Raw genomic sequence first — 20,027 nt, 5'->3', positions numbered from 1 at the left:
TCCATGGGGCCGCTAAGAGTCGGACACGACTGAGCGACTTCACTTTAGGAGAATGGCACTACTAGCATCCAGTGGCTGGAGATGGGGGATACCTCACTGCCCAGTTTTACCTTTGGAAAAACAGAATGTCCAATTGGCTTGTTCTGGTATAAATTCTTCTTCCCTCCTAGGTCAAGAACTTCCAGGAACTTTGGCCTTATGAAATCATCCTTTAAATAACAGTAAGCAGTGACCTTAAGTTGAAATGCTTTCTGACATCACAAACAGTTGGACTCAGAATAAGGAGTCCAAACAAGCTACAGCATATAACGCCATTCTACAGCCCCACTAATCAGACTTTTTACAACATCTCTCTGAAGTAATTGTATTCTCTGGTGGCTCAGATGGTAAAGCGTCTGCCTACAATGCAGGAGACCCAGGTTCAATTCCTGGGTCAGGAAGATCTCCTGGAGAAGGAAATGGCAACCCACTCCAGTATTCTTGCCTGGAAAATCCCATGGACGGAGGAGCCTGGTAGGCTACAGGCCATGGGGTCGAAAAGAGTCGGACAGGACTGAGTGACTTCACTTCATCCTCTGAAGTAACTGACCACACACATTTCTAAATTAAACAATGGAAATGCAACTAAATCTGTGTCTCATGGTTTATAAGAATAAAATCTTAATCTTACTTCCTAGGTGACTTTATTTATTAATAGTATCTTGGCTGACATTTTTGCCATTTATTTCCATATCTAAGTCATAGCAGAAATAAGAAAAAAAGATTTTTTAAGCTAAACTATTTAAATGCCTATTTTGGAAAAAAAAAGAAGACAGATGATACAAGGTGAAAATACTACTTAGGAAGAGCTGAAAAGTTGTATGTTTGCTTTTGCCAACCTGAGAGGGGTTTTTTCCTCCATTTTCCCTTTTATATTCCCTAGTCTAAGTTAGTGGAGAAGGCAATGGCACCCCACTCCAGTACTCTTGCCTGGAAAATCCCATGGATGGAGGAGCTTGGTGGGCTGCAGTCCATGGGGTTGCTAAGAGTCGGACACGACTGAGTGACTTCACTTTCACTTTTCACTTTCATGCACTGGAGAAGGAAATGGCAACCCACTCCAGTGTTCTTGCCTGGAGAATCCCAGGGACGGGGGAGCCTAGTGGGCTGCCGTCTATGGGGTCGCAGAGTTGGACACAAAGCAACTTAGCAGCAGCAGCAGTCTAAGTTAGAAAGTAGCAAAACGTTTAACTTTCTCTCAATTTAATATGCAAAATGTAACTTCATTATTCACTTGGAGGCCATGTAAGTCAATGGATTTAAAAAACTGAACAAGAAGCTAAGAGACCAAGAACTTTAATCCTAACTGACTTTGGCCCTCTCTTACCAATGTGATCATCACTGGCGATTTTATTATCAGACTCTCAATAACTGCCTCTACAATGAAGTCTAACTCTATACCTCTATTCATGCATTTTAGTTCAACATTTCCAGCTACCTACCTGACATCTCCACAATGGTTATCCCTTACCATATTCCATGTTCCTGAATCTGAACTGTGATCTCGCTGCACGCCCTCCATCAACACCTTCCATCACGGAAGCTCCATTCATTTGATGGGTGGGGGGGCGGGGGGTGGGGACAGCATTCTCTTGGCCAGCTTCTTCCATGGCTTCCTCTCTCTTACTCCTCTAACTCCTGGACTGCTTCTTCTATAGCATCTTGTCTACCATTTCTCTTCCAGTTTAACTGCCATAGCCAAGAGCAGGTCCCACTTTATTGTGTATACTCACTGCTTCCAGACTTGACTCACTGCTGCTTATTTCCAGCTTCTCCTCCTGAAATTCACCCTACATATATGTGGTCATATAATCTTTCTCTCTTTTCTTTTGTATGTCCTTTTTTATTTGGGTGTGATTGACACACAATCAATTGCACATATTTGAAGTGGACAATGTGATACATTTGGTACGCCTATGATACCATCACTTGCAAGATAATGAACACATCCATGATCCACCACCAATTTTTTCTTGTGCCTTTGTAAACCCTCTCTCTCCTTCTCTCTCCCTTGTGAAGGAACCACTTATCTGTTTTATGACTCTAGATTAGTTTGTATTTTTTAGAATTTCATGTAAGCAGAATCACAGAGTATGTACTCTTTTTGGTCTAGGTTTTTCAATAAGCATAATTATTTTGAGATTCACCAATGCTGATGGGTAAATCAATGGTGCTTTCCTTTTTATTGCTGAATAATAGTTCTTTGTATGCACAGACCATCATTTGTTTAACCATTCACTTGTTGGTGGATATTTTGGGTATTACAGATAAATCTACTATGAACATTCAGGTACACATCCTTGGATAAATACTGTAAAAGGAAAATGACTAGATCAATGGTAAATGTAGGTTTAACTTTTTAAGAAACTGCCAAACTACTTTCAGAGTGGTTATACCATTTTACATTCCCACCTGTGGTTTATGTGAGTTCTAGTTTCTCTATACTGGATATAATCAGTCTTTTTAATTTTAGCCATTTTTGTAGGTGAGTAGTGGTATCTCTGGAGAAGGCAATGGCACCCTACTCCAGTACTCTTGCCTGGAAAATCCCATGGATGGAGGAGCCTGGTGGGCTGCAGTCCAAGGGGTTGCTAAGAGTTGGACATGACTGAGCGACTTCCCTTTCACTTTTCACTTTCATGCACTGGAGAAGGAAATGGCAACCCACTCCAGTGTTCTTGCCTGGAGAATCCCAGGGACAGGGGAGCCTGGTGGGCTTCTGTCTATGGGGTCGCACAGAGTCGGACACAACTGAAGCGACTCAGCAGCAGTAGCAGTAGCATGCCTTTTCTCAGAGCTTCCCAGATGGTGCTAGTGATAAAGAATCCACCTGCCAATGCAGGAGATGTAAGAGAGGTGGGTTCGATCCTCGGGTCAGGAAGATCCCCTGGAGGAGGGCATGGCAACCCACTCCAGTATGCTTGCCTGGAGAATCCCATGAACAGAGGAGCTTGGTGGTCTATAGTCCATAGGGTCAAAGAATCAGACACAACTGAAGGGACTCAGCACGCAGGCATGCATGCCTTTTCTCAGGCTATTCCTTCTATCTAGAAAGCCTCTTGTGTCCAGATCTTTTGTACTTCAAGGTGAAATCAAATAACACTCCTTTTATAAGGGCTTCCATTGTCCTCAGCCAGAAGTACCACCCTCCTCTAAATTGTCTTTTGTTCATATTGTTGTTATTTCTATTATTGTTCTGATCACAGGGGGCAGTATAACTGATGGTTAGGAAGATGGACTCTGGATACAGACAGCCTGAGTTCAACTCCCATTACTAGCTGTGGGAATTTAAGCTAGTTACTTCCCTATACCTCAGTGTAGTGGACACTGGGTTGCCCTACCTAGATCCCCTCTAGGCCAGCAGACCCACTGCCCAGCTGCTGAGAGTGTCGAATGCTAAGGGCTCAGAGCTGCATAAGAGCTACCTTTCCCAGCAATTCTGGGGGATTATGCCCCTCCCTCAGGGTCTGTTCCCCAGACAGTCCCCCTCAGCCAATGCCTGACTGAGTGGTCCTCTTCCCAATGGCAAATCTATGTGCCATTCCCACTCCAAACTTCGCAAAGGATTTCAAGGAAGCTACATTTTTAGCAAAATCCACATCTTTACCTGGCTTTTTCCCCTACCCAGTTCAGTTCAGTTGCTCAGTTGTACCTGACTCTTTGCAACCCCATGGACTGCAGCACGCCAGGCCTCCCTGTCCATCGCCAGCTCCCAGAGTTCACTCAAACTTATGTCCGTTGAGTCAGTGATGCCATCCAACCATCTCATCCTTTGTTGTCCCCTTCTCCTCCTGCCTTCAATCTTTCCCAGCATCAGGGTGCTTTCAAATGAGTCAGGTCTTCGCGTCGGGTGGCCACAGTATTGGAGTTTCAGCTTCAGCATCCTCTACCCAAGTAGTTCTCAAACTTTAGGATCAATCAGGTTCACTTGGAAGACTAGTTAAACCACAGGTTGGCTCCCCAGCTCCCCAAGTTCCCGGTTCAGGGCTCCTGAGAATACACAACCTGAGAATGTATATTTCCAAGTATCGCTGAGGCCACTGACCACATACCCAATCCGGCTTCCCTCCGTTGCTCATGTTCAGGTTCCTCCTGAGTGCTCCCTCAATAAATCACCCACACAAGACTCTGCACCTCAGGCTCTGCTTCTAAGAAACCTGACATGCAATTTCTTAATGTAGCAAATAGGTACATTATTAATTAGCCTAAATGATGACTGTGCAGATAAAATCAGGAAATATATCCACTATGCTTAGAATAGTACCAAGCACATAAAAATCTTTATAAGTATTAGTTACCATCATCAGCTCCCCTATTATTACTAAACATTACTGAGCATAGGATCTATCCCTTACCCAACATTGCATTTCCTATATTACCCAACACCAATACCTACAATTGAAATCAATCTAGTGGGCTTAATGTATTGTCCACTGCATTAGCTACAATAATTAGAACTTAGTCTCCACTGAAAGGGAGCCTTAACATCTGCTTTTTTGAAAGAATCTGGAGGAAAAACAAAGTACAAGCACTCAGTTATAGTTGCAGGCTATGTTCAAGAAAGAATTCAAGAAATGAGAATAAAAGGCTGGAAGTGGATCATCAGTGGGATTCCTACAAGGTGACTACTACAAAGCACAGAGTGTCAAATGTTATCTGGAAAGAATGTTAAAGGAACTAACATACTGTGCACGTGAATAAGGCCTTATTATAAAACAGATTACCAGAAAAAACAATGAAAGTGAACCAATCTTTAATTTCCTGGTCACAGACCTATTGCTTGACTTAGTAAACTATTTGCAATTAGAGCAGTTAAAATTTTTTGGTGTTTAGGCAAACAATGGACATCAAACAACTTCTCTAGCTACATGTTAACTGAAGAAAATCCATTAAGACACTTATCCACTTTGCAGAGCCATCTTGATGAAGCCTATACTTCTCAAAACCAAATAATCATGCCATGTCTACTGCCATCATTCCAAAAATATAGAGTAGTATAACAAGTAGAAATTAAAAATTGAAAGGCAGATAGTCTTAGGGAATGAAACCTTTTTCTTTTTCGCCGGTGCAGGGGAGGGGGTGGGGGTGGGCATGCATTTCTTGATGGCAAATAACTTCAAACAGTACTTCTATGTTAGAACATGTACATATATTCTTGATATGACAGGCATGTAGATTATACTACTGTCTGCTTATGTCAAAACTCACCAAACTCTATATTTAAGGTCTACACATTCCACTGTGTGTCATTTTTTTATCTCGATTTTTTAAAAAAGAGGCCTATATTATAGAACAGGATATATAATACTCAAATAGATTTTTAAGATCAAGCATTCTGGAAACTTCAACGAATTTGAGCTTTCTGGAAGCACAATTTGGCCTATGTTATGACCCATGACTTTGCAGGAAAACGAGTCTACTTTCTTCTGCTCTTCAGGTACTTTAGTAGAAAATTTGAGAAACAGAAAGCTAGGAAAACAAATTATTGGTTTTTCATTGGTTATTTTATATAAATTGAGCCTTTTCTGGAAATATGGGTGACCTGGTAGGATTACCACCTAAGACCGGTCTGTGCCTTAAAACACATTCCTAAAGCAACTTCTTCAAAAGAAGTACCAGAAAAGTCACCACAACCACAGTAGCCCCAGTGGGACAGGCAGCCCACTGGCCCTGTTCATTAAAGGAATAACTACAGAAAGTTACCAGATACCTGTAAAGCTGTTCAACACAGAGAACTTACATGTAACATTCCCCTACAGGCAGAAGGGCCCTTAAAGTTTGTTCAGCAAAATGATCTGGCACAAGGCCAACATCTAAAACAGAATCTAATCCAAAAAATAAAATAAACAAAATATACACAACACTTAAAAATCATGAATCTAATGTGAGCTCTCATATATAACAGTAAAGCATATAAACCTGTTCAATAAATGTCTGCTGAATCACAGAGTAGATTCTGTTAAGCAATAATTTTCTAAAATGGAAAGTAAAGTCCTACATCTTAGAAGAACTTGGCAGGATAGCAAGAAAGAGGGATACAATATCAGAGCACCGAACAACAGAGCTGAGCAGGCCCTGAGCCACCCGGGCCCTTACTCTATCTGACGGTAGAGACAAGAGCTTGCAGTGGAAGGATAATGCTTTCTCCCCAGACATCAGCCTCACAAGATGATGGATAAACTCCAAAACTTACTACTTGCTATAATGAGGGATGGAGGGTGGGGGCGAAAGGCAGTATTTGTCCAGAAATTTGTGGGACTATAAGGCATTACCAGTCATTCAAATTCACAAGAATCTGGGTGAATAATGCTTCGCTGGCTTTATCCAAGAATCCACGAGCTTAAACTAGAGATTCTTCAGCATTTAAAAAGAGAGTCCCCTCCAATGATAGCACTCCATCCCAGCGGTATTTCAGATGCCCTTTCTGGCAGTTTCCTTAATTCACATCTTTCCAACCTAGAGATGCATACAGTATTTCTGGAAGATGAGTGCTGTGTCTCAAACATGAGTGGCACATTATTTTTGGTTCTGTTTCTGCTTTTTGATAAATAATTTTTTGTTGGACTTTCATGTTCATATGGGTGATGTGATCTTAGCCAATCTCTTCTTGGAAAAGTTAACAAGCAATCACGTTTTTTCCAGGGTCTTTAAGGAAAAACCTAACTTGCATGAATTATTCTGACATTTGCACATCACTTTTCCTTTCTAGACTGCTCTTGGAAATCTACAAATTCCTTTGGAAACAAGGTATATCAAAAACCTTAAACCAAGAGGCCAGCACAAGAAAAGTTACCCCAAATGTGCTGTTTTGTTTAGTTAAATCATCCTGTGATTTAACCAATATCATCCCCTCCTACTCAAACTGTGAGCCTACAGGTAAATAGAGAGGATAAGAAAGGGTGGGAATTGAGTATGTAATCCTCAAACAGGAGGTGTTGGTCAAGCAGAAACAAATACTCTGGGGAAAAAGTAGAAACAGACAATTTTTTTTTTTTTTTTTTTAAAGGATGAATTGCTTTGGTAAGATAAAACCATTCTCAATCATCTGCATGGATTTACATCCTGCCAAAAAATATTTTTTATGTAGCAGAGATCAGACAATATGGAAAGGCAAAAAATGACCCTATAAGAATTGCTGTAGATAAAAACACCTCAAGAAAACCCCATCATCAGACTCAGTATTACTTCTGGATTGTTTTCCCACAGATCCACCTCCATATCTCTTTTCTTATCACTTAAGTTTTTAGAGAGAAAAAAAATTACTGCTAGCAAGTTTAAAGCATTTACAAATCATAAGATACAACCACAACTCCAGAGTCACTCATGATCACTGCTAATCTACAGCATTAAACACACATACACAAAGCAAATAACATATTCCACAATTGTTAGAAATCTAAAAAATAGCTGTTGTGGAATTAAAGATTTAATGAAACAACAGAATAAATAATTAAAAGAATAAATAAATATATTTTTTATATATTAAGCTGAGTGAATAATCACATCTTTGGCTTCCCAGGTGGCACTAGGGGTCAAGAATCCACCTACCAATGCAGGAGACCAAAGAGACTTGGGTTCCAACTCTAGTCTGGGAAGATTCCACATGTCATGGAGCAATTAAGCCCGTGCACCACAGCTACTGAAGCCCATGTCCCGAGAGCCCATGGTCTACAAGACAAGCCACTGCAATGAGAAGGCCACACACTACAATGAAAAGAAGCTTCCACTTACCGCAGCTAGAGAAAAGCTCACATGCAGTAAGGAAGACCCTCAGTTCAGTTCAGTTGCTAAGTCATGTCCGACTCTTTGTGACTCTTTGGACTGCAGCATGCCAGGATTCCCTGTCCATCACCAACTCCCGGAGCCTACTCAAACTCATGTTCATTGCGTCAGTGATGCCATCCAACCATCTCATCCTCTGTCAACCTCTTCTCCTCCTGCCTTCAATCTTTCCCAGCATCAAGGTCTTTTCCAGTGAGTCACTTCTTCACATCAGGTGGCCAAAGTATTACGAGTTTCAGCTTCAACACCAGTCCTTCCAGTAAATATTTAGGACTGATCTCCTGTAGGACTGACTGGTTGGATCTCCTTGCAGTCCAAGGGACTCTCAAGAGTCTTCTCCAACACCACGGTTCAAAAGCATCAATTCTTCAGCGCTCATCTTTCTTTATAGTCCAACTCTCACATCCATACATGACTAACTGGAAAAACCATAGCTTTGACTAGACGGACCTTTGTTGGTAAAGTAATGTCTCTGCTTTTTAATATGCGGTCTCTAGGTGGGTCATAGCTTTTCTTCCAAGAAGCAAGTGTCTTTTTAATTTCATGGCTGCAGTCACCACCTGCAGTGATTTTGGAGCCCCCCAAAATAAAGTTTCTCACTGTTTACATTGTTTCCCCATCTATTTGCCATGAAGTGATGGGACAAGATGTCATAATTTTAGTTTTCTGAATGGTGAGTTTTAAGCCAACTTTTTTGCTCTCCTCTTTTACTTTCATCAAGAGGCTCTTTAGTTCTTTTTTCCTTTATGCCATAAGGGTGCTATCATATCTGTATCTGAGGTTATTGATATTTCTCCCAGCAATCTTGATTCCAGTTTGTGCTTCATCAAGCCCAGCACTTTTCATGATGTATTCTGCATATAAGTTAAATAAGCAGGGTGACGATATACAGCTTTGACGTACTCCTTTCCCGATTTGGAACCAGTCTGTTGTTCCATGTCTAATACTAACTGTGGCTTCTTGACCTGCACACAGATTTCTCAGGAGGCAGGTCAGATGGTCCAGTATTCCCATCTCCTTCAGAATTTTCCACAGTTTGTTGTGATCCAAACAGTCAAAGGCTTTGGCATAATCAATAAAGCAATGTTTTTCTGGAACTCTCTGGCTTTTTCGATGATCCAGCGGATGTTGGCAATTTGATCTCTGGTTCCTCTGCCTTTTCTAAATCCAACTGGAACATCTGGAAGTTCATGATTCATGTACTGTTGAAGCCTGGCTTGGAGAACTTTGAGCATTATTTTGCTAACGTGTGAGATGAGTACAACTGTGTGGTAGCTTGAGCATTCTTTGGCATTGCCTTTCTTTGGGATTGGAATGAAAACTGACCTTTCCCAGTCCTGTGGCCACTGCTGAATTTTCCAAATTTGGTGGCATATTGAGTGCAGCACTTTCACAACATCATCTTTTAGGATTTGAAATAAGATTTGGAATTCTATCACCTCCACTAGCTTTGTTCATAGTGATGCTTCCTAAGGCCCACTTGATTTCACATTCCAGGATGTCTGGCTCTAGGTGAGTGATCACACCATCGTGATTATCTGGTTCATGAAGATCTTTTTTTGTACAGTTCTTCTGTGTATTCTTGCCACCTCTTCTTAACATCTTCTGTTTCTGTTAGGTCGATATCATTTTTGTCCTTTATTGTGCTCAACTTTGCATGAACTCTTCTTTAATTACCTTCATCATAGCTTGGCCTCAGGTCAAGCAACAGGGAAGGAACACGGCCCCGCCCATCAACAGAAAACTGGATTAAAGATTTACTGAACATGCCCCATCCATCAAAACACCACCCAGTTTCCCCTTCAGTCAGTCTCTCCCATCAAGAAGCTTCCAAAAGCCTCTTATCCTTATCCATCAGAGGGCAGACAGAATGAAAACCACAATCACAGCAAACTAACCAAACTGATCATATGCCTTGTCTAGCTCAAAGAAACTATGAGCCATGCCGTTTAGGGTCACCCAAGACAGATGGGTCATGGCAGAGAGTTCTGACAAAACGTGGTCCACTGGAGAAGGGAATGGCAAACCATTTCAGTATTCTTGCCTTGAGAACCCCATGAACAGTATGAAAAGGCAAAAAGGTATGACACTGAAAGATAAACTCCCCAGGTCAGTAGATGCCCAATATGCTACTGGAGATCAGTGGAGAAATAACTCCAGAAAGAATAAAGAGATGGAACCAAAGCAAAAACAACACCCAGTTGTGGATGTGACTGGTTATGGAAGTAAAGTCAGATGCTGTAAGAAAAATATTGCAATAGGAACCTGGAATGTTAGGTCCATGAATCCAGGCAAATTGGAAGTGGTCAAACAGGAGATGGCAAAAGTGAACATCGACATTTTAGGAATCAGTGAACTATTATGGACTGGAATGGGTGAATTTAACTCAGATGACCATTATATCTACTACTGTGGGCAGAAATCCCTTAGAAGAAATGAAGGAGCCATCATGGTCAACAAGAGTCTGAAATGCAGTACTTGGATGCAATCTCAAAAACAACAATGAACAATCTCTGTTCATTTTCAAGGCAAACCATTTAATACCACAGTAATCCAACTCTAGGCCCCAATGAGTAATGCTGAAGAAGCTGAAGTTGAATGATTCTATGAAGACCTACAAGATCTTCTAGAACTAACACCCAAAAAAGAAGTCCTCTTCACTATAGGGGACTGGAATGCAAAAGTAGGAAGTCAAGAAATACTGGACTAACAGGCACATTTGGCCTTGTAGTACAGCATGAAGCAGGGCGAAGGCTAACAGAGTTTTGCCAAGAGAATGCACTGGTCATAGCAAACACCCTCTTCCAACAACACAAGAGAAGACTCTACACATGGACATCACCAGATGGCCAACACCAAAATCAGACTGATTATATTCTTTGCAGCCAAAGATGAAGAAGCTCTATATAGTCAGCAAAAACAAGCCTGGGAGCTGACTGTGGCTCAGATTATGAACTGCTTATTGCCAAATTCAGACTTAAATTGAAGACAGTAGGGAAAACCACTAGACCATTCAGGTATGACCTAAATCAAATCCCTTACGATTATACAGTGGAAGTGACAAATAGATTCAAGGGATTAGATCTGATAGGCAGAGTGCCTGAAGAACTATGGACGGGAGTTTGTGACATTGTACAGGAGGCAGGGATCAAGACCATCCCCAAGACAAAGAAATGTAAAAAGGCAAAATGGTTGTTTGAAGAGGTCTTACAAATGGCTGAACAAAGAAGAGAAGCTAAAGTCAAAGGAGAAAAGGAAAGATATACCCATTTGAATGCAGAGTTCCAAAGAATAGCCAGGAGAGATAAGAAAGCCTTCCTCAGTGATCAATGCAAAGAAACAGAGGAAAACAATAGAATGGGAAAGACTAGAGATCTTTTCAAGAAAATTAAGAGGTACCAAGGGAAGATTACACGCAAAGATGAGCACAAAAAAGGAAGACCCAGCAGAGCCAAACATGAATAAATCTTTTTTTTTTCTTTTAAGTGAAATAATATCAGTCTATTTACAGCAAAACCTCTGGGTACCAGGCCCTTTAAGCTAGATCCACTTTATCCAGAGAAAATGTGAGAGAAAAAGATCAATTTATTTTCCACAAATAGCCAGAAAGGGTTTTAAAAATTAAGAATGAATAACACTCCGAATCTGTAATCACTAGTCCCTCACCAGTGTGTTCTGTTCAGTGATGTTCAGCTCTGTGCTTCAGAAAAGGAATAGCCCTCTGCAAACTCGGCACTCCTGGTTTCATCCACTTTACTCTCTCCATGTACATACAGGCGTCCTACCAGCATTTGAGCCTATCGGAATCATCTGCAGGATTTGTGAACAATACAAATCCTTAGATCCTACTCCGAAGATTCTGATTTGTTCAGGAGGAGACCAGGCAGACAAGAGTTGTGGTAGTAGCAGCTACATCTTAAGGCCTGATTTATTTACCCCTTCCCCTGGCCTGTCACTTCACACCATCTGATGCAGTATCTTTCAGTTACTATCTCGGGTTCTCCTGATGGCTACTATTTCCTTGTCTTCATCTTAACTTTTTTTTAAATACTTATTTATTTATATATTTGGCTGTGTCTTAGTTGCCATGTAGGGGATCTAGCTCCCTGACCAGGGATCGAACCCAGACTCCCCTCATTGGGAGCGAGGAGCCTTAGCCACTGGGCCACCAGAGAAGTCTCTTCACTGTAACTTCTAACACACACCTCCCTCCTGTTTAAGCTCCAAAGTTTCTCCTCTCTCATGTGCCCTCACAGGCACAACCCTCATCCACTGCATCTGCCCTGTAGCCCACTCATTAAAAAGCACAGGACTAGACATCGGCTCTAAGTGCATGAGAGCAGGGGGAGAAATGGCAAATCGGACTTAAGCTCTAGAGTCAGAATGACCAGAATTCAAATCCTGAAACACAGAAAGCAAATATGGGTATGATATTTAACCACCTGCAGTCTTAGGTTCTTCATAGGTAAAATGGGAAATAATAATATATCTCTCATGGTATTATTGCAAAGGTTAAATAAGATGATTTTAAATACCTATGGCACTGTCTGGAATGTTAGCCTCAATAAACAGGAACAATTATTATTACAGAGAAGAACTGGGAACAGTGGTTAAATCCATCAGCAGAATGCAGTGAGAATTATTATTCATTATTATTATTTTATTTTAAAAAGATTTATTTTTTAATGGCTGTACTGGGTCTTCGCTGCCGCGTGTGGGTTTCTACAGTTGCAATGAGCAGGGACTACTCTACTTTGCAGTGTGAGGGCTTCTCACTGCAGTGGCTTCTCTTGTTGCGGTGCACAGGCCCTAGGGCATCATGGGCTTAGTTGTTCTGCATGGGGATCTTCCCAGACCAGAGACTGAGCCGTGTCCCCTGCACTGGCAGGCGGATTCTTAACCACTGGACCACCAGGGAAGCCCCATTATTCATTTTAATGCAACATCTAAATACCAAATAAATCAAACTCTTCACTACCCACCACTGGTTCCAACTCAGATTGAGCCGATCCATACTAACCAGAGCTCACTCTGTTACTCCAAAATAAAACTCCTGAAATGAAGTTTTATCCTCATGAAGCCAATATGGCATTAAAAGGATGGGGTGAGATGAGATCGTTGCTACCTCAGCAAAAATGACTAAAAATGGCTTTGATCTATAAATCCCTAAATAATTGGAGTTGCAGTGTCCTTAGAGACTGTATATGTCCCTGCCTCCTGTCATGGTTGCTGAGACTACCTGAAATGTCCCTGTTCTTCAGACCTGAACAAGAGAAGTATGAAGAAACTAGAAGACAATCTGTCACCTTCCTTTAAAAAAAAAAAGAACTTTAAATTGGAGGAGGGGAAGTTGGGGGAAGTCCTATTATCTGTCAGTTTTTTCAGGTTTTACGGATTTGGACATTTTTTTTAAACACAATTTTACTTTTAACAAAGATTGAGAGAACAGTCATCTGGTTCCACACTTTTCCATCTAATATTGGTGTAACACCTATCTTACTAAGTCGTTATGCCCATTTTCTCTACTACTGTGGAAGCTGGTATTGGGGGATTCCTGTTTTTACTTACTTTATATTCCCGGGCTTAATACTATGCCTGCCAAGCAAATGTCAGGACCTCAATAAATGTTCCCTGAGTGAATATAACAGTTTCTATGATCATCCATTCAAGAGTTTACTTCTGATACAGTAAGAGTTATTTCAACTGTTTCTCTGACATCAGCAGAGGATCAGACCAAGTCCCAGAGTAATCCCTTAACACACTAATGTCTCTCACAGCTGAAACAAACCCAGCAATTATGTATCGGGGGCATCTTCCCTGTGCCTTGCACTCTGCTCAGAAAAGGGCAATGTTCTGCAATGAAAGTAAACATGGGCCTTTTAGCCATCTACATGAAAAAAGATACAAGTCGGGGACTCAGGAAGAATGCTAAATAATGTGAATTTTGAAATATTACAATCTGTCAATGTTTCTGGGAAATTCTTCCCCTCGTGGCTCTAACAGGTCATAGAGTCACTAGGAGTTACCCAGGAAAGGATCTTCCTGATCATTCCAGGCCAGGCCAAACCCTTAATGAAAAACAAAACGGAGGCCTATTGAAATAAGTGTCTGGTATAGGTTACACACAGCGCCACAAAAACCAGGGCTGGAATCTAGGTTTTCTCAATTTTCAGGGCTTATACCCTAACATACAAGTATATTAATGAGGTCAGTGACTAGAGGGAAAGGATCATACTTATTCCATTTTTATATTGTCTCTCATTGCAGTCTTATATACTTATGCTAGATGTGAAGGCAAAAGCTGCTATGATTCTTCTGACAATGCTTTTCCTAACAAAAATGTATTATACTAAATAAAACCCAAATAGCATTACTATTCAAAAAGTTACTATTCAAAAATCTTTTTTCTTTAAATGGAAAACACAAGACCTCCTGAAATGCTTTCTTGGAAACCACTTTATAAAACTGATGATCATAAAGAATTTTTACACACAAAAAAATCAACTGTGTTATCATTAGACTACATTACTGATTCAAGATGCAGCATCAAATAAGTAACTATTATGTGGATATTTCTGTATTTTCCCTCTTCTTCCCTGGTGTGTGCATGTATTTAGAACAGAATATACAAAGGGCTCAAAAGAGCTACAAACTATATATATAGTATATAAAAATTGAACTCTGCTGTAAATTACCTAAAGGTTGATATAATAACTTTTAACATTTTTTTTTGCTTTCATAAGGTTCCTGAGAGCATGACTTTAGATAGTGCTCAACTCTTGTCCCAGTAAATTTGATTTGATGCTTTCATTTTCTCAAAAAGAGCTCCTACAGCAAAAGGAGGCATTCAAACTTACTCTACTGAGCTAAAAATTAAGTACTGGATTGGCTAAAAAGTTTGTTTCAGTTTTTCTGTACAGAATACTTTAGTGTGCTGTCAATTCAGCCTTTAACATATTACTTGTCTCCATCTGTGCCTCTTCCTTCCCTGTGGCCAACCAAGATGAGCTCCCAGTTAACTTCCAGCCTCTGATGCTGTGATAATTTCCTCACCTGATGCTCCTGCCACCCATCCCTTCCCCTGGAATGCTACCAGTGCAGGGTGCACTCTAACAACCTGCTTCAACGACCCACCACTGAGCCTGGCCTGGCAATTATGCGCTCCTAAAATCTGACCCTGATTACCCTGCAGTGTATCTCCCTTTCTTAAAGGGAAATTGCGCTCTGCAATCTCTACCATGCCCTTACTCTAGGTTTTCCCTTCAGCAGGATAGTCCTTTCCTCTTAATTTATTCATATGACAAATATTTATTGACAGCCTATTCTCTACCACTTGCTAAAAATACAAAAACAAATTATGTCCCCACCACCCAGGGGCTATGTCCAAATCCCAGTGTCCAAGGACCAATAATGGAGTCAGAGGCTTCGGCTCCCTCATCTGACTTCATCATTTTTTTTTTTTTTTTTTGGCCACGCCACACAGCTTGCAAGTTCTTAGCTTCCTGACCAGGGATAGAACCTGGGCCCATGGTGGTGAAAGCACAGAGTTCTAACCTCTAGACCACCAGGGACCCAGCATACTATTGTCTTTATGTCTCAACTTACTAATCACTTTAACCAAAGGTCAATACACAGGTGTTGAGTATCCACTGTACTCTATTCAACTTGTGTGACTGCATTAATAGCTCATGAGGAGGTTATTTCTATACTTCCTCTCCCTTCCTATTGTACACACACAACTCATCCTTGTCTTCTTGGTAACATTCACAGAACGTAGCAATTGCTCAATTAACACATGAGGAAAGAATTAAAAGGTCTATAAATGAATGTGGTGGCGGGGGCGGGGGGGGGTATATTTTCAACTGTGGTGTTGGAGAAGACTCTTGAGAGTCCCTTGGACTGCAAGGAGATCCAACCAGTCCATTCTGAAGGAGATCAGCCCTGGGATTTCTTTGGAAGGAATGATGCTAAAGCTGAAACTCCAGTACTTTGGCCACCTCATGCGAAGGTGGAAAAGACTCATTGGAAAAGACTCTGATACTGGGAGGGATTGGGGGCAGGAGGAGAAGGGGACGACAGAGGATGAGATGGCTGGATGGCATCACTGACTCGATGGACATGAGTCTGAGTGAACTCCGGGAGTTGGTGATGGACAGGGAGGCCTTGCGTGCTGCGATTCATGGGGTTGCAAAGAGTCAAACACAAATGAGCGATTGAACTGAACTGAACTGAGTGTTAACTTCTCATGCTGCTGTCAGCTTCTTCATGCTGCTGCTGCTGCTAAGTCGCTTCAGTCGTATGCAACTCTGTGCGACCCCATAGCCGGCAGCCCACCAGGCTGCCCCGTCCCTGGGATTCTCCAGGCAAGAACACTGGAGTGGGTTGCCATTTCCTTCTCCAACGCAAGAAAGTGAAAAGTGAAAGTGAAGTCGCTCAGTTGTGTCCGACTCCCAGCAACCCCATGGACTGCAGCGTACCAGGCTCCTCTGTCCGTGGGATTTTCCAGGCAAGAGTACTGGAGTGGGGTGCCATTGCCTTCTCCAATCTTGATTCATAGATTACGATTACCTTAAAATTTAAACGCACCCTTCTTCACTTTCAGTATTGGTGGGAAAAGAAGGCAGTTAAGAACTGCATACTTGGACTACCCTGGTGGTCCCGTGGCTAAGACTACACACTTTTAATGCAGGGGATCCAGGTTCAATCCCTAGTCAGGGAACTAGATACCACATGCCACAACTAAACAGTTCGCATGCCAAAACTAAAGATTCTGCATGCCACAACTAAGACCCGGCACAGCCATATAAATAAATAAATATATAAATACTAAAAAAAAAAAAAAAAAAAGAACAGCACACTTGTTCAGGACACTCTTCTCAGTCTGAAAGGTCGTCTTACTAGCTCACTCGACTGCCATCAGGGAATTTCAAAGAAAATCTTGAGAAGAATGAGTGAGCACTTTAGCTGCAAGGAATGCACATGATTTGCCCCTAATTCTGCCAACTACAGAGAAAGCCATCCAGAGTACCAGGCCTCCTCTTCCAAGCATAATAGTAGATTCCCCAAAGCCTGCCACCAGGTACAAACTTCTGTACCACCTTTCATGTTGAGCAGGAATGTCTCCAAGACTGCCAGAGGCACTCTACAAATGGTGCAGAAAAAGACACTCAGCTCTTGGAAGAAGCCGGGCATTCCTGAGGTCAGCACTGCGCTCTGCTCTCCATCTCTGTACGAGCTCCTCCTGGACCTGCACAATTCCTGACCTCTCTCTAATCACAAACCACCTGATTAAACTGCAACGCCACACTCCTCCTTCCTGCGCTTTCTTTTTCCTGTAACATTTTACCATCTAACATATACAGCTTCCTTGTTTTATTGTCTGTTTTCCCTCATGAGAAGGTACCTTCCATTCAGGCAACAATTTTTTAGCTATCTTATTATTATTACCATAGTCCCAGAGACTAGAAGAGATCCTAGCCCATAGCAGCAGCTTAACAAACGTTTGTTGAATAAGTGCTAGTTCTTTTATCATTTATCTTTAAATATATAATACTGCCCATTATATGGTTCCCCCCACCCCTGAGAAAGCTATCTGTCTTCCACTTTTTGTTTTCATACAGAAATGTATGTAAATATAAGATCATGTTATACACATTAACAGAAAAATGAACACACACTAAACACAATGTACTGAATACATCTAACAGAGCCAAGAGTGTCCTTTTTAAAAAGGGATATAATTTATAGCTGCTAAGCATCTATACGCAAAGTACCTGACTGCTCTACATAGGTTATTACCTTTTAATGTTCAAAATAACTTTAAAAAGTAACTATTAGTTTCCTTTTTTAAAGGTGAGAAAATCAAAGTACCAAGGGGTTAAGTGCATAGCCCAAACTCACACAAATAAGAGGTGGCAGAGATGATATTAAACAAGGCTTGTCTTCACACAATGATACTTTTAAACCATGCTGCCTCCCAGGTAGATATTAAAAGACCAACTTAACTAGGTTTCTGAGAGTGTGGCTGGATCCAGAATATCATTTAAATCATGACAAAGAAATCAGGCAATCTTTCCAAGAATCAGAAAGTAGAGAGTCCAGGCCAGACACTGGAAAAGGAACTGGCTCTGGACTTAGATGCTGGTCCCTCCTGCGTCATCCCAGCAAGTTACTCCTCCTCTTGGAGGCTCAGCTGCAAAACTTGTGAAGGAAGTGGAGGAGGGGAGAAGTGGGTGGTTAGATAAACTATATCTACCTGCAAAAACCCATTATGAGACGAGATATCTGAAAGCGCACATTAGAGTGCCTGATATAAGTAGGTAGTAAATATATGTTAACATTTATGTCAGATTTCCCTCATTTCATGAAGGGCAGGACAAATATAAAACAAAAATCAACTGGGATAGTTTTCATGTCAGATCTTAGCCACAAGACTCTGCATTTAGCCTTATATGTCATTCATCCACTAACTGCCAAATGCCTCTTTACTTGATAAATATTGAAGTAGGTACTGTTGGGTCATGTAAGGTACAATCATCACCAAAAAATAAGACAAAGTTCAGTAATTTCATTCATTGAACTGGTATTTAGTGAACAGTCACCAATACCATTAATTTACTAAGTTTTAAAACTGTCGTAAATTATTTCAAACTTATCTTAAGTTTCCACAGGAAACTATAATTCATGCCTTCATCCTAAATTTAGCTAAGGAAATTTATATATTATTTATGTATAGTATATCTGTAGTATACATCTAAAAATGTTGAGAATGTTTGAGTTTTATTTCATGTTGTCAAATACTTTTCTAGCACTATCTCATTATAATACAAAACAGCTTGTTCAGGCAATTGTTACTTGAATAGCACTTATACACTTTATAGCAAGGAAGTAAGAATTGATTAATCTTTCAAACTATCTTGAACATTATGAAGTTTACTTAAAACACTCTTTATTCACAAGTCAGAACAAATAAACCAGCAGTGCAGTTATGTTAATAGACCATAACATAAACTGGTTGGGTAAAATTATTCAACAAACAAATCAATATAACCACTTTTCCTTCTGAATATACAGCAGGGGTTGGGGAGATTAAGGAACCATACATTATTTTCAAGTATAATAACTGTATCACGTTTTGTAATGAAATAGGATAGTTTTACAGGTATACTTAATGAAAGGCCCAGCAAGACAACCAGTTTTCCAAATCTGATCAACAATTCATACATTTTAAATTAATAAGACATATTTAACAAAAGAAATCTTGCATTATTATTACTACAAGTTTTATGAAGGTAAATTTTTGTTATTTAGCTCAAAAGTCCAAATCTTTCTCATAATCATAACCTAAAAAGAAATCTAAAAGAGGATATGAGTTTCTTGCAAAAATTATCTGTCTCATGTGAGATAAAATGAGTTTATCATATTTCCTAAAATGATTTGTCACTAAACCACTTGATAATGATTTACTTAATCATGTAGTCCTGTGTATCATGAAATCTTAAAAAATCTGGGTTTTATTTAGTCAGTAAACAATAAGCAAATGACGAGTGTTCTGACAAAGGGCTTTAAAAAACATGGTCCTTAAGCTATGCACACTAACATTTCCCAAAATTATAGCAACAACAAAAAATGAAATTTAGAAACCAGCAATTTATGGCCAGGAATGATTAGAGAATGAATGTCATCTCAGGCAAGTCTAAAAGAGTTGAGGAGTCAAAATATGGGTGGTTAGTGGCTCCCAGGTCTTAGAGCCAATCTTCAGATGGCAGAGAAAGGGGTGCTAATTTAAATAAACTTCACGTTATCAAATCAATCTACTGTCAACTAGGAAGCCGGCAGGAAGGCTCTGGATGGGTGAGTGGGACCTAAAATAAAAGTAAAAGGTTAAGGATTACCTGGAGGTTTCATGCAAACAAGCAACACTTTACTGTCCTTTCTCCCAAATTCTAAAGAGGACTGGCACTTGAGCACAGTTCAAAATCTGTTTAGAGTGTAGTAATTTACAGTCACATCACCAAGCTGAATGAAAGACCCAGCACAAAGATGGTTTCAGCTACTTAATGCATCATCACTACCTCCTGGGCAAGACTCAAATTCAACCAGGGAAGCACCAAAGACTACAAACAGGGTAATGGATTTCCTGCTGAACATCCCACCGATTGCTGTTCCTTAAATAAGAATGAGAAAAGTAATTATTGCTCCTGTTA

At 40.6% G+C, this 20,027-nt stretch overlaps 1 protein-coding gene and 1 non-coding gene across 14 annotated transcripts in view; one reads left to right on the top strand and one right to left on the bottom strand.

The window, feature by feature from the left end:
• Positions 1-20,027, bottom strand: part of BBX (BBX high mobility group box domain containing) — a 297,925-nt gene that overhangs the window by 256,120 nt on the left and 21,778 nt on the right. The window lies entirely within an intron of this gene.
• On the top strand, positions 368-441 carry TRNAC-ACA (transfer RNA cysteine (anticodon ACA)). The gene has a single exon. It is a non-coding gene; the product is annotated as a tRNA-Cys (tRNA).

Source organism: Bos indicus, chromosome 1 (genome assembly GCF_029378745.1).
Source record: "Bos indicus isolate NIAB-ARS_2022 breed Sahiwal x Tharparkar chromosome 1, NIAB-ARS_B.indTharparkar_mat_pri_1.0, whole genome shotgun sequence".
NCBI classification, from domain to species: Eukaryota; Metazoa; Chordata; class Mammalia; order Artiodactyla; family Bovidae; genus Bos; species Bos indicus.
Note: the sequence above shows the minus strand (reverse complement) of the source record. Positions and strands in the feature narration are given on the sequence as shown.